The sequence below is a fragment of the Balaenoptera acutorostrata genome, chromosome 21 (genome assembly GCF_949987535.1).
Source record: "Balaenoptera acutorostrata chromosome 21, mBalAcu1.1, whole genome shotgun sequence".
In the NCBI taxonomy this organism is placed as follows: Eukaryota; Metazoa; Chordata; class Mammalia; order Artiodactyla; family Balaenopteridae; genus Balaenoptera; species Balaenoptera acutorostrata.
The window spans coordinates 27,462,057-27,474,373 of NC_080084.1; the positions used below are offsets into that span (position 1 = coordinate 27,462,057).

At 40.2% G+C, this 12,317-nt stretch overlaps 1 protein-coding gene across 2 annotated transcripts in view; it reads right to left on the reverse strand.

Annotated features, from left to right (window-relative positions):
* WWC2 (WW and C2 domain containing 2) overlaps positions 1-12,317 on the reverse strand; it is a 163,461-nt gene that overhangs the window by 149,726 nt on the left and 1,418 nt on the right. The window lies entirely within an intron of this gene.

Sequence of the window (12,317 nt, forward strand, 5' to 3'; positions counted from 1 at the left end):
AGAGACAGAGCTTTTAAAAAAAAGAAAGTTGGGAAATTTCAGATAAATCATGGGTTTTCTATGCAAACCACTACACACGGCTTCTTTTCGGCCACAATAGTAAACGCAGTCCAGTCGGACGACTCAACGCTTGGCTACTCGGCTGCAGCCTGTAGTCTTTCCTCATTTGAATAGTATTTTAGGAATGTTTTGTCAAAGTGTCGGATGATTATTCACTTCTACCGCATTCTTCCCTTCACCATGATCATTATGGTCATAGTAACAATTTATTTGATAGGCAGAACATTCACAACATTAAATGATGACCTTTTTTAACCTGTTCAAATTCATGTATTTATTTGCCCACAATTCCTTTAAAAAGGAAGATTAACTTTAACAACTGTTGCTCATAGCAACACAGGAACAAAAGATTTTTCACATGCATAATATAAGCATTTAATTAAAATTCACAAACTTGGATCTCAAACGGAGTCAAAAGTAGAAATGTAAGAATACTAGATTCCCAAATAGCAGCAGTTACAGAGTATATTGTTCAGCTATCACAAATACAAAAAAAGGGTAGCTTGTGACAGGGATAAGGAATGTACAAGTTTAAAGATTCCTTTATAACCACCATTTTAGTGAAGTGCTTATATTCTTCCAGGTAAGTTTCACAGCATAAATAAATCAAACAAAAATATACCATACTCTCACTAAGCTTCTATCACTTCCCTTTTACCAAGGCCAGAGCCTGAATACAAATCTAAGTAGCGTAAAGCAAACTCTAACAAGGCAATTTACAGAAGGAGATGATTTTTCCCCTCAAGACTTAAGCTCAACTACAAGAGTCAAGGTAAAATAGAATTCCAATCAAGGTCTGTAATTTACACACTTGTGAAACCAAGGCAATCTCAGACAACAGATTGCCCATTAGGATTTAAATCAATGAAAAAAGAGAGAGTTCTATTAAAGAATCTGGAAGAGCTGATCTGGGGCTGAGCTGTCGAGGAAAGCTTCAAGTGTTGAAATTAAGTCCTCAAGGGTAGCTGTGACCTCCAACCCCAAACCCAAGGCCAAGGGCTCTTCTGAGTAGTACCTGGAGGTCACACACAGCGAAAAGCACAGCTTTGAAGTCAGACAGACATAGGTGAGTCCTGCCACCTCTGCTTAACAGCTTTGTGCCCTGAGACAAGCCACTTTACCTATTAAGCTCAGTTTCCTAAAATGGGGGTGCTAATGGTTCCTGTCAAAGGTTTCATTTATTCAGTAAGTATTTATTAAGAGCTTGCACAGAACTAAACACTGAAATACAACAGTGAACAAGACAGACACAGGACCTGCCATCATGGAGCCTGAAATGACATATATGAAGGCTCAACAAATGGTGCATATATCATTATCATCATCATCTTTAGCACAGTGGTGGAAAGTATAAGGTATGTTCCAGGGAGAACAAATATACCATCTTAGCTGGAACAAGGTTTCACTCCCCCCAAAATACTGGCATGCTTCAGGGCTCAGTCCTGGGACCTCTTCCTCTTCTTCTCTCCCAAGAGTCTCATCCCATCCCACAATTTAAAAATACTATCTACGTATACCCAAATTTAGCTGTCTCCCAAACTCCAGACTCTATATCCAGCTGCCTATCAGATATCTCCACGTACATGTCTTAATAGGCATCTCAGACCTATAAATCTGCAACAGAACTCTGGATCGCTGATGCAACTGGATACCAACCAACCATATTCCTTCCTTGGTCTTTTTCCCATCCGTAAATCACTAAATCCTTCATCCCTCTCTTTTCCTTATGCCTCACATATCTAAAGCATGAGTAAGTTCTTTCACTTTCACCTAAAAAACATATCCCCAATCCATTGCCAAAGCCATCATTCCAGTTCAAGATCTGATTGTTTCTCATTTAGATTATAGCACTGCAATAGCTGCTATGATTCCTTCTCCGCAGAGCAATGATCTCTTTTTTGAAAAATGGGTAAGAACATATTTACACAAACACACACACACACACACGTCCCATCATTCCTCCATTCAACTGAGAACTCTCCAGTGGCTCCCGGATGCCCTTAAAATGTTGATGGTCTACAAGGCGTACATGATCAGACGCCTTTTTGACCTCTCTGCCTCCTGTCATAAGCCCTCCCACTCCCCCACCCCCATCTCTGCTCTGCAGCCCCACCAGCTCCCTTTCAGTTCCTTGAACATACCAACCTCCCTAGCACTTTGGGACAGTGCAGTCCGACAGAACTTCCTGTATCGACAGAAATGCTCTATATCTGCACACGTGGCTATTGAGCACTTAACATGTGGCTAGTGAGACTGAGGAACTAAATGTTTAACTTTATTTAATTTTGATTAATTTAAATAGCCACATACTCCTAGCAGCTATCACATCGAATACCGGACAGAGCAGGGCTAGGAACCTAACCTGTTCCTCTGCCTGGACTCTTCCCCCAGATCTTCACGTGGATGGTGCTTTCTTATCCTCATGGCTCAGCTAAATGTCAGCTCCTCAGAAAGGCCTGACCACTCCACTCAAAGTAGCTCCCACTGACAGCATTATCACTGCACCTTGGTTATTTTCATCAAGACACATTCAGTACTGCCTCTATAATCTGTCTCCCCCAAACCAGAATATAAAATCCATCAAAGTAGAGACCTTGCAGATTTTATTCGTTGCTATGTCCCTAAGATACATGTACTTGGCACATAGAGTTTTCAATAAATGTTTGATGAATGGCTGAACGAATGAATGAGTGAGTGGATGTCTAGGAGGCCAAGTCAGTAAGAGTAGGCTGGGGACAGATTGTGGAAGCTGCTGGAAGAAGGCAAGGGTCCTTCAAACACTTGCATTTCATTTCCGTGAGTATGGGCTCTGCACTGTTCCTAAGTGTCCCAGGGCGGGGGGGAGGGGGCAGGCAGGCAAAGCAGGGGGCACAAAGGAACGGTACCCACGCAAAGCAGGTCTCCACCCCCAACTGACTTGAAATCAATTTATGAGAAGATTACTGATGCAGACACACGGATGCTCCTTACATATGAGACATCAGGAAATCTCTCAAGAATGTATCCACATACGCTCTATTAAAGGCACACCTTTAGAGGGGAAAAGGACTGAAGGGGTATTAGACAATCAAGTTAGCTTTGTAGTCTTTGGAGCTGCAATAGCAAAACAGGGCATTAATGTTATGTTAAACATTCAGCCAAGTTAAATACCGGTTTAGAGACATACTGTCCTCTGAGAGCTGTCACTAGCTGTGTCACTTAGCAGAAAAGGGGGAGGGGAGGCAATGACGGGAGTAAGTTAATGATCTGTTTCTAACAAGTTCAAACACCCTGAAAATCAGCAAAAAGGGAAAGAATAAAGTGTAGAGAGTATTACTGACCAGCCAAAAATGAGCAAACCTGGACCTAGAAGGTGGCAAAACTGACAACCCAGGGATACCATGTACAATACGGATTCCACACGTTCCTTCATTGTCATAATTTCAAAGAAAAAAAAAGACTGGCATTTGAATTTATCTCTGTTTAAAACCAAAACACTAAGAAAACTGCAAAGTAAAGTTTGGTCCTAAATGAAACTGCGTGCTCTTCAAAGTTTTGAGAGTAAACATTTTCTACCACGCTTTAAGCTTTACTGAATATCAGTGCCACTTAATAAAATTACCCTCCTGCATAAAACGGAGCAGTATAAGTAAAGTAATTCCACGGTCGCTCACTAAGTCAGAATCTTCCTCAGGAGTTTATAGCACAAATCTCTCTAGGTCAACCTTTCCTACAACGTGAATTGTCACTACTCAAGTTTGAGCCCGAGAGAAAACAGCACGAGCAGAGAGGCACCAGTGGCACTGAGGAAAGCCTCTCCACCTGCTAAATCCCAACACACTCATTTTTCCAGAAATATAATACCAGGGAGACTTATTTAGCTAAAAGTCACTATTAAGTCAAAATAATGTCTACATTTCTTCAAAACTAAATCTCCTACCTCCACCCCCAGTGAGATCAAAGCAGGTTAAATGTACAGCTCTGTGCAAATTCTCTACTGGGACCACTGTAGCTCCTCCCATGTTACAGGAGTAAAGCAACAGCTCCCAGAGCTTAGCTCGGTTACTCTGCTCCTGGTCTACTTCCCAGTGAGCTCCGTTCTCAACGCTACTCACTGCTGTCTTCTCAGAACCATGATTTCTTGACTGACATCAGGGTTAATAGTATAGGAAAAATTATTTGCAGTGCGAAACAGTTTTAGCCCCTCATGGCATCTTTGGAACACCTGTAACTGTGACAGGCACCAGCTTTGTAAAGATAGTACATGGAATTATTTTCTATTTGATCATCATCACCAACTGTATGATTTTATAAATACTATCAATACGTCCCAAGAAAGTCAGTGTTTCCAACGATCAAAACAGATCACTGTTATATTTATACTGCCAAGAGTAAACTGTAAACAAACAACTACGGTACTTCCAAAAGTTTGTGGAGTTTTTTGCCTGTTTCTCTCCTGTCCCTATGTATAATTCCAGTTACGTCAGAGAAGAATGGGTTTGGAAAACTTTAAGTAACATGCTGCATGTCATCAGAAGAAAAGTAATAAGAGAAGCAAAGCAACGCCTCCAACTCGGCATCCATGTCTGATTTGTTTTTATACAACAGTGCCTAGAGTCCAAATTATTTGTGAAAGCTATAATCAATGATCACTGATCAACATGCCATTTTATCATATAAGACTAATATTTCTTTTAAATGTTTGAATAAAATATTTCAAAGACTTTATCATCTCACTTTACATCAGAGGTTCTGGAAAGGGCCAGAGAGTAAATATTTAAGGCTTTATGGGTCACATACAATCTTGGACACATATTCTTCTTTGTTTTTATTTGTTTGTTTTACAACCCTTTAATGATGTAAGACCCATTCTTAGCTGGAGGGCTACACAAAAAGAAGACTGCAGGCTGGGATTTGGCCCTTGGGCCATAGTTAGCCCACCCCTGCTTTTCAAGTATACCAAAACACCATAATTATATAGTATGGCCACTTTGACTAAAGAAAAACACTTCCAACTGTTTTGTGTGTATTTCTGTAATTTTTTTTAAAGTAAACTAATTTTTTTAGAACAGTTTTAGATTTACAGAAAGCAAGCAGTTAATACAGTTTCCATACATCCCACCCTCCGTTTCCCCTATTGCAATGGTACATTTATTAAAATTAATGAACCAACATTGATACATTGTCATTAACTAAGATGCAGATTTCCTTATCTTTTACGTAATGTCCTTTTTCTGTCCCAGGATCCCATCAGGACACCCTCTTGCATTTATTCATCCTGTCTCCTTAGGCTCCTGGCTGTGACAGTTTCTCAGACATTCCTTGGTTTTGATGACCACGTCAGTTTTAAGGAATACTAGTCAGACAGTTTGTGAAATGCCCTCTATTGAGATTTAGTGGGTGTTTTTCTCATGATTAGACTGGGGTTTTGATAGTTTTTTGGGAGAAAGATTGCAAAGAAAAAGTGGTCATCACATCATATCAACGGTATATCAACACGACTTATCACTGTTGACATTTACCTTGATCACCTGGCTGAGGCTATGTTTGTTAGGTTTCCTCCAACTGCTTTTTAAAAACAAAAAAAATTAATTAATAAAAATGATTTTAATTCTTACTATATATTACTAGTTTAAAGCTTTTAAACAGCAAATGATCTTGAATAAGCTGGCTGTATACAGACACACACACATTATGATTCATTATCTATGTGATTCACATGTATGCTTCTTAAAATATATTATATTTGAAATGAAGACAAAAATTAATATGTACTTTGCCAGTAGATTCTACTTTTAATTCACCCTAACTCTTCTTCCTTTACCTATTAGGAGACACAAAAAAGGTGGGTAGAGTGGCAAAGGCTAAAAGGCTAGAATAAAGGAGGAAAACTTGGGTCATACTGAGGCTATCAAAACACTGCAGGAAATGCAAATCAAAACCACAGTAAGATACTAGCTCATCCCACCAGAAATGCTAAAAAAAGAAAAGAAAAGAAAAGAAAAGAAAAGAGCAAGTGTTGGTGAGGGTGTGGAGAAGCTGGAACACTCATACACTAATACACTCACACACTCACACTCTCATACACTCACACACTCATACGCTGCTGCTGGGGATGTAAATGGTGCAGCCGCTGTGGAAGAGTTTGGCAGTTCCTCAAAAAGTTAAACATAGAATTAACATATGACCCAGCAACTCCACTTCTCGGTATTTTATCCAAGAGAACTGAAGACATATTTTCATATAAAAATTATACATAAATGTTCATGGCAGTATTATTCATAACAGCCAAAAAGTAGAATAAACACAAATGTCTAACAGCCGATGAATGGATACACAAAGTGTGGTATAGCCATACAACTTATTATTCAAAGTCATAAAAAGGAATGAAATACTGGTACATGCTACAGCATGAATGAACCCTGAAAACATTATGCTAAATGTCATTAAGAAGCCAGACACAAAAGGAAACATATTGTATTATTCCATTTATATGAAATGTCCAGTATAGGCAGAAACATAGAGACAAAAACAGAGAGACAGAAAGTAGATTAGGGGTTGCCAAAGGCAGCAGGGGTGGGGGAAGGATGGGGAGTGAGCTCTTAATGGGTACAGGGTTTCTTTTGGGGGTAATAAAAATGTTCAGGAATTACATAATGATCATGGTTGCACAACACTGTGAATATACCAAAAAAACCCCTGTATTGTACACTTTAAAATGGCTAATTTTATGTGATGTTTTTATCTCAATAAAAAATAAATAACTGGGGAAAAAAGCCACTGAAGACACTGAAAACATTCTGAAGCTATATATTTGGGAAATCATTTTTAACCCACAACTTATACACACACTGTGCCTTGAAAAATCCCTTTCCTACCAAAAAAAAAAAAAAAAAAAAAATCCCTTTCCTACTCTTTATACTTCTGTGGTGATTTTTCCAGTAACAGGAGCTTCAGAAATGGATGAAGAGGGCTCCCCTGGTGGCACAGTGGTTGAGAATCTGCCTGCCAATGCAGGGGACACGGGTTCGAGCCCTGGTCTGGGAAGATCCCACATGCTGCGGAGCAACTAAGCCCGTGCGTCACAACTACTGAGCCTGAGCTCTCGAGCCCGCGAGCCACAACTACTGAGCCCCTGTGCCACAACTACTGAAGCCTGCGCTCCTAGAGCCCGTGCTCTGCAAGAAGAGAAGCCACCGCCATGAGAAGCCCGTGCACCACAACGAAGAGTAGCCCCCGCTCCCTGCAACTAGAGAAAGCCCACACACAGCAATGAAGACCCAACACAGCCAAAAATAAATAAACAAAAAATAAATTTAAAAAAAAGGAATGGATGAAGAAATTAGTCCAAAATTCTAACAAGAAATCAGTTCAACCAGTCAAGTTCATAGGACCGGAGCATACACAAGACTAGGGCCCTATCTCAAGGACGTTACACTTCATTAGGGCTAACACTGTTTCCTACCGTTTCGGTAACTCCCATCGGCAAAATGAGGCTGGTCACACTCCTCTAGAGTGGTGGCATCATTTTCCTACAGACACCTACTCCGAAAAACTGAGCAAGTGCCACCCACAAGGCAACATCTCCAGGCCCCAGAGGCAGGCAGCACAGGGTCTGCTCAGGCTGCAGGGCGGCTTCTACACTTTTGCCAGCCCACCAGGGCTTGCCCACAGGACACTGAAATCCTGGCTTGCTTGAAGGCCACATGTCATGGCTGATTATGTAGCTCACAACTTAGTGATTTGCTGCTAAAACAAAAAAAGAAAAAATTACTTATTTATAAATAATAGTCTTTCTTGACAACGCAATTATTGTCCTGAGAGTTCCAACAAAATTAAGGTGCAAACTATGGACTAGTAAAGTCAGAGAAGAAACCTCAGTCACGGACCAGGCAACCACCGCTCACTCCAGCTAACATCACGGCAAGCTGCTGAAAACAAGAAATATTCTGTCGGGAATTTTTGGAAGACAGCATAGTTCAGTTTAAATTAGGGCTTCCCATGGTGATTTTTTTAAAAAACCTTCTTTTAAGAATCTCTCCACACTTCAAATACCATAATCACTCAAATCATAGTAACCACTTGGCACCCAGACTTGGACGGAGCCTGGAGAGGGACGACTCCCAGCCATCTACGACAAGGGCGGTTGTGATGAAGACTATTGGGGCTGATTTTGTGTTATCTGCTCTTACAAGTAATTCACATATTTATACTGTTAGTCAAAATGCGGCAGCTTAATTCTCTCATTATTTTTAATCTAACTGGAAAATCAATTGTCTCTGGTTGTTGGTGGTTATGGCTATAGTTATGAAAACCCAACAGTAAGAAATTGGAAACAAGAGTAGCTCAACTAGTAGTATTCTTTCATTAACTTCACGAACTTTCTGTATCAACTGACCTAACCAACATTCATTTAACATCTACCAGATACAAAGGATACAGAGAGCAGGAATAAGCAGATACAAAGGATACAGAGAGCAGGAATAAGCAATTAGGTCTTTTGAAGAATTCACACTCCAGCAGTAAGTAGGTTTAGCAAAATTACTTGCTTTGACTTTGAAAGAAAGACAGCAGAGAGCTGCATACAGCCTAACCAGATGCCACAAACTGGGCGTGGAGAGCCAGTTAACTCAGACACTGGTGACACCCAGCTGACATCCTCTTCCTCCCCACTGTCCCCCAGCCCCAGCCCCCAGGATTTCTTCCCTTCAATTAGAAAGTACAGGTTGCTCAACATCTGATCCAAGCCATAAACCAGAGATTACGGCCTATCAGCCCTCTTTAATGTAAAGTCGCTTTGTGTGGTGGTAACTCTTTTAAGTTCAACTAGACAAAGTTATTGTATCCCCGGGTAACCTCCAATCCGAGGACGGAAAGCAAACAGAATTCCACTGGGAGTCCGTAAAACCACTCATCCTGTCTCTGAGCCCTGCCCACCTGAGCCACCTACTCCTCCAAGAGGCAAATAAATCCATCATCCCACCTTTTTCTCCCACATTGAATAGAGGTTTTTTTTTAAAGCACCAGGCCATTTGGCCATGATCTATGGCCCACCATAAACACCATTTGGTGCGGTCAAAGGGTGCCCATGGTGAGCAAAATAAGAGGTGAGTGAGGGAGCAGACCTGCAAAATAACAGTTGGCCTACCTGGGGTGAGGAGGGTTGCCAAGGAGTCACAGATGAGGAGCTTTCCCCAGGACTGAGCGGGGGCGGGGGGGGGGGGGAGAGGAAGGGCAAAGTCAAGACTGTTACAGTAAAACTGTAATCTATGCAGGTTGATACAGAGCCCCAAACTGAACTTCTAATGTGCTCAAGAGTGCGCTGAACTTCCAAGTTCTACGTGGAATAGTACCATGGTTCAATGGGGTCAGCTCGATGGGTCCCCAACCCACACCCCCAAGGCGTTCACCCTACGTGGCCGGCCCAGGGATCAGAGCTTCCTACCTAGTTGACAGGAACCTCTGAAGACCAAGAAAGACTGGCCAAATGGAAACCACCTAAGTATCCATCAACAGATGAATAGATGAAGGAGCTGTGGCACACAGTATGTGATATACAATGCAATACTACTCAGCAATAAAAAAGAACAAAATTTTGCCATTTGTGGCAACATGGATGGACTTGGAGGGTATTATGCTAAGTGAAGTAAGTCAGGCAGAGAAACACAAATACTGTATGATATCACTTTTATGTGGAATTTTAAAAATTCAACAAACTAGTGAATATAAAAGAAGCAGACTCGCAGATACCAAGAACAAACTAGTGGTTACCAGTGGCGGGGGGCAGGGGTAACACAGGGGTGGGGAGTGGGAGGTACAAACTACTGGGTGTAAGATAGGCTCAAAGACGTATTGTACAACATGGGGAATAGAGCCAATATTTTGTAATAACTGTAAATGGAAAGTAACCTTTGAAAATTGTATAAAATGAAAAAAAAATTGCCTAAAAGTAAAAAATTTAAAAAAAAAGACTGGTCAATCAGCCTGAAAAGTCAACCCTGGGCGAAGAGGTTCTCCTCCATCCAGAGACCCCTGAGCATGCCCAGATGTCCAGGAAGACTAGAGGAATGACAAAGGACACAGGCTCCAGAGTCAGACTATCTGGCTTCGAATCCTGGCTCCACGTTTAACTACAATGGCAGTCTCCCTGCGACTCCATTTCCCCATCTGTAACTGGAAGATAATAACAGCACCTACCTCATAGGGCTTCTGGGAGAATAAAATGAGATCACAGTTAAAGAGCTTAGCAGGGTGGCTGTCACAGAGAAAACACTGAGAAAATGTGTGCAGTACCTCTACTATTTCCAGGGGTAACCGGAACCATCCGTCAGTTCCTAAATTGGAATGACAACACTACAACTACTACTCTTTGGTGAGGCCCTAGTTAGGGGCCCCCAAACATCTCCATGGGGTTGGTGGTATGATCTTCATTTTAGAGTTGAAAAATGGAGCTTTAGAGGGGTTCAGACACTCATCTAAGCTTTCTCAGCTAATAAAGGTGGAGCAAGGAAAGCTTTGATCACATTGCAGCAGAGTCTGCATCATGTAATGGACCTCCAAAAGCTTAAAAGCATTTTAAAATAATACTTCAATATTCTAAAATCACTACTTATTGAATAAAATTATGTTCTTGTGAAATCTCCCAGCCTCCCCCCATGACATCTGCATAATTACCTATACAATCAGAAATACCTCACAAATTCTGATAGACCATGAAAAACACAAAATTATCTTTCTTAACATAAATATGACTGGGTAAATCATCATGACCATCTTAATGAAATGGATTTAAAAGTTCAAAAGTACTGCAGACCCACAGTTTATCAAGTCACTTTTTTTTCAGGATTTGTAATTTGATCCTGTAAAAGAAGGGGCACATTCCAATTGGCCTGTGCAACACCTCTCTGCCCATATGTTTGGTAAGTGTGTAACAAAATTGCCTAGAGGTAATAGTTCCTCCAAATATCCTCTTCCACCATCTCTTACACTAGTTAGCAAGACTTATAGACACTTCACTGCCCTAAAATAAAACACAACCAAATTTAAACTATGTCAATGTTGACTCATCTCACAGAATGTCTTTTAAAGCTCTAATACTGAGATCCAGAAATATGTATAACCAGTCAAATTTATAAATACTCAAAGATCCAACAGCTTCAAGGCAAACTGGGATAATAACAAATCACCTTAATCAAAACTGTTTGTCCCCATCAAATGAATTGGTTACCCAGTTTCCTAAAAACAGAGTTCATGATAATTGTTAATCCATTAACAATTTTAAATAAAAGACATGCTTAACTTGTTTAAGAAGTAGTGATAAAGATAAGCCAAGCCATATAATTTTACTTCACTTTCTATTTGCTTTACCCAGGCATTATACAGTCTTGTAATCCTTGCTGGTAAACACAAATGAGATGATATTAATAAAACACGCAAATTGAAGTAAAAGAGAATCTAAAATGCCTAAATATTTCAAGAATGCATTGCAGTTTCAATAACCTGAAACTCCAAGTATCAGAAAGCAGAAAGAATTACCATACAACTGTAAAAGTCAAATATTTATACAGGTGCCTTAAAAGCCACTGTTGGGTGTACACCATCATCACTGAAATTTACTATCTGTTAAGTAGTTTCAAAGTGCAATAACTGGCTTGGAGCGTGAAGTTTATGACAACAACTAATACATCTGGAGAGACTGTGAAGGCGTGATGCTTGTCATAACTTTCATCAGGTCAGCAACACGCAGCCAGGCTAGAGCAAGACAGGACCTCAGCACAGGTGCCTTTTCTCATTTCAAGAGGGAAACCTAAACCGATACCTTCATGGATAATTTATCAAGGATTGTTCCATAAATTTATAATGTCATTTGTGACTTTCTTATAACTGCTCTTTAGTAGCATTCAAAAACAATATTCTTAGGATAAAAGTAACTGAGAACATAAAGTATGAAACTATTTCAGCTTCAAATTGAGAAAAGGGGGAATGTTTAATAGGAGAAGCACCTAAAAAGGTTATAAACCCCTAAGGCCACATTCCATAAAAAGGTGGAAAGAAATTTCAGAAATGATAAACATCCAAAATTTGGAATTATCCCTAATGGTATACTATTTAAATTTATAAATAGGAATACCTCCTTAATAGTTTACAAATTTACAATTAGGAATATCTCCTCTTATTCTTCCAATAATTCTAACTGTAAGAAATCTTCCTTTTCAGGGTAAAAAGAAAGATGGAAAAGAGAAACAACATTTGTGAACATTCAGCTAAACTTCAGTTCC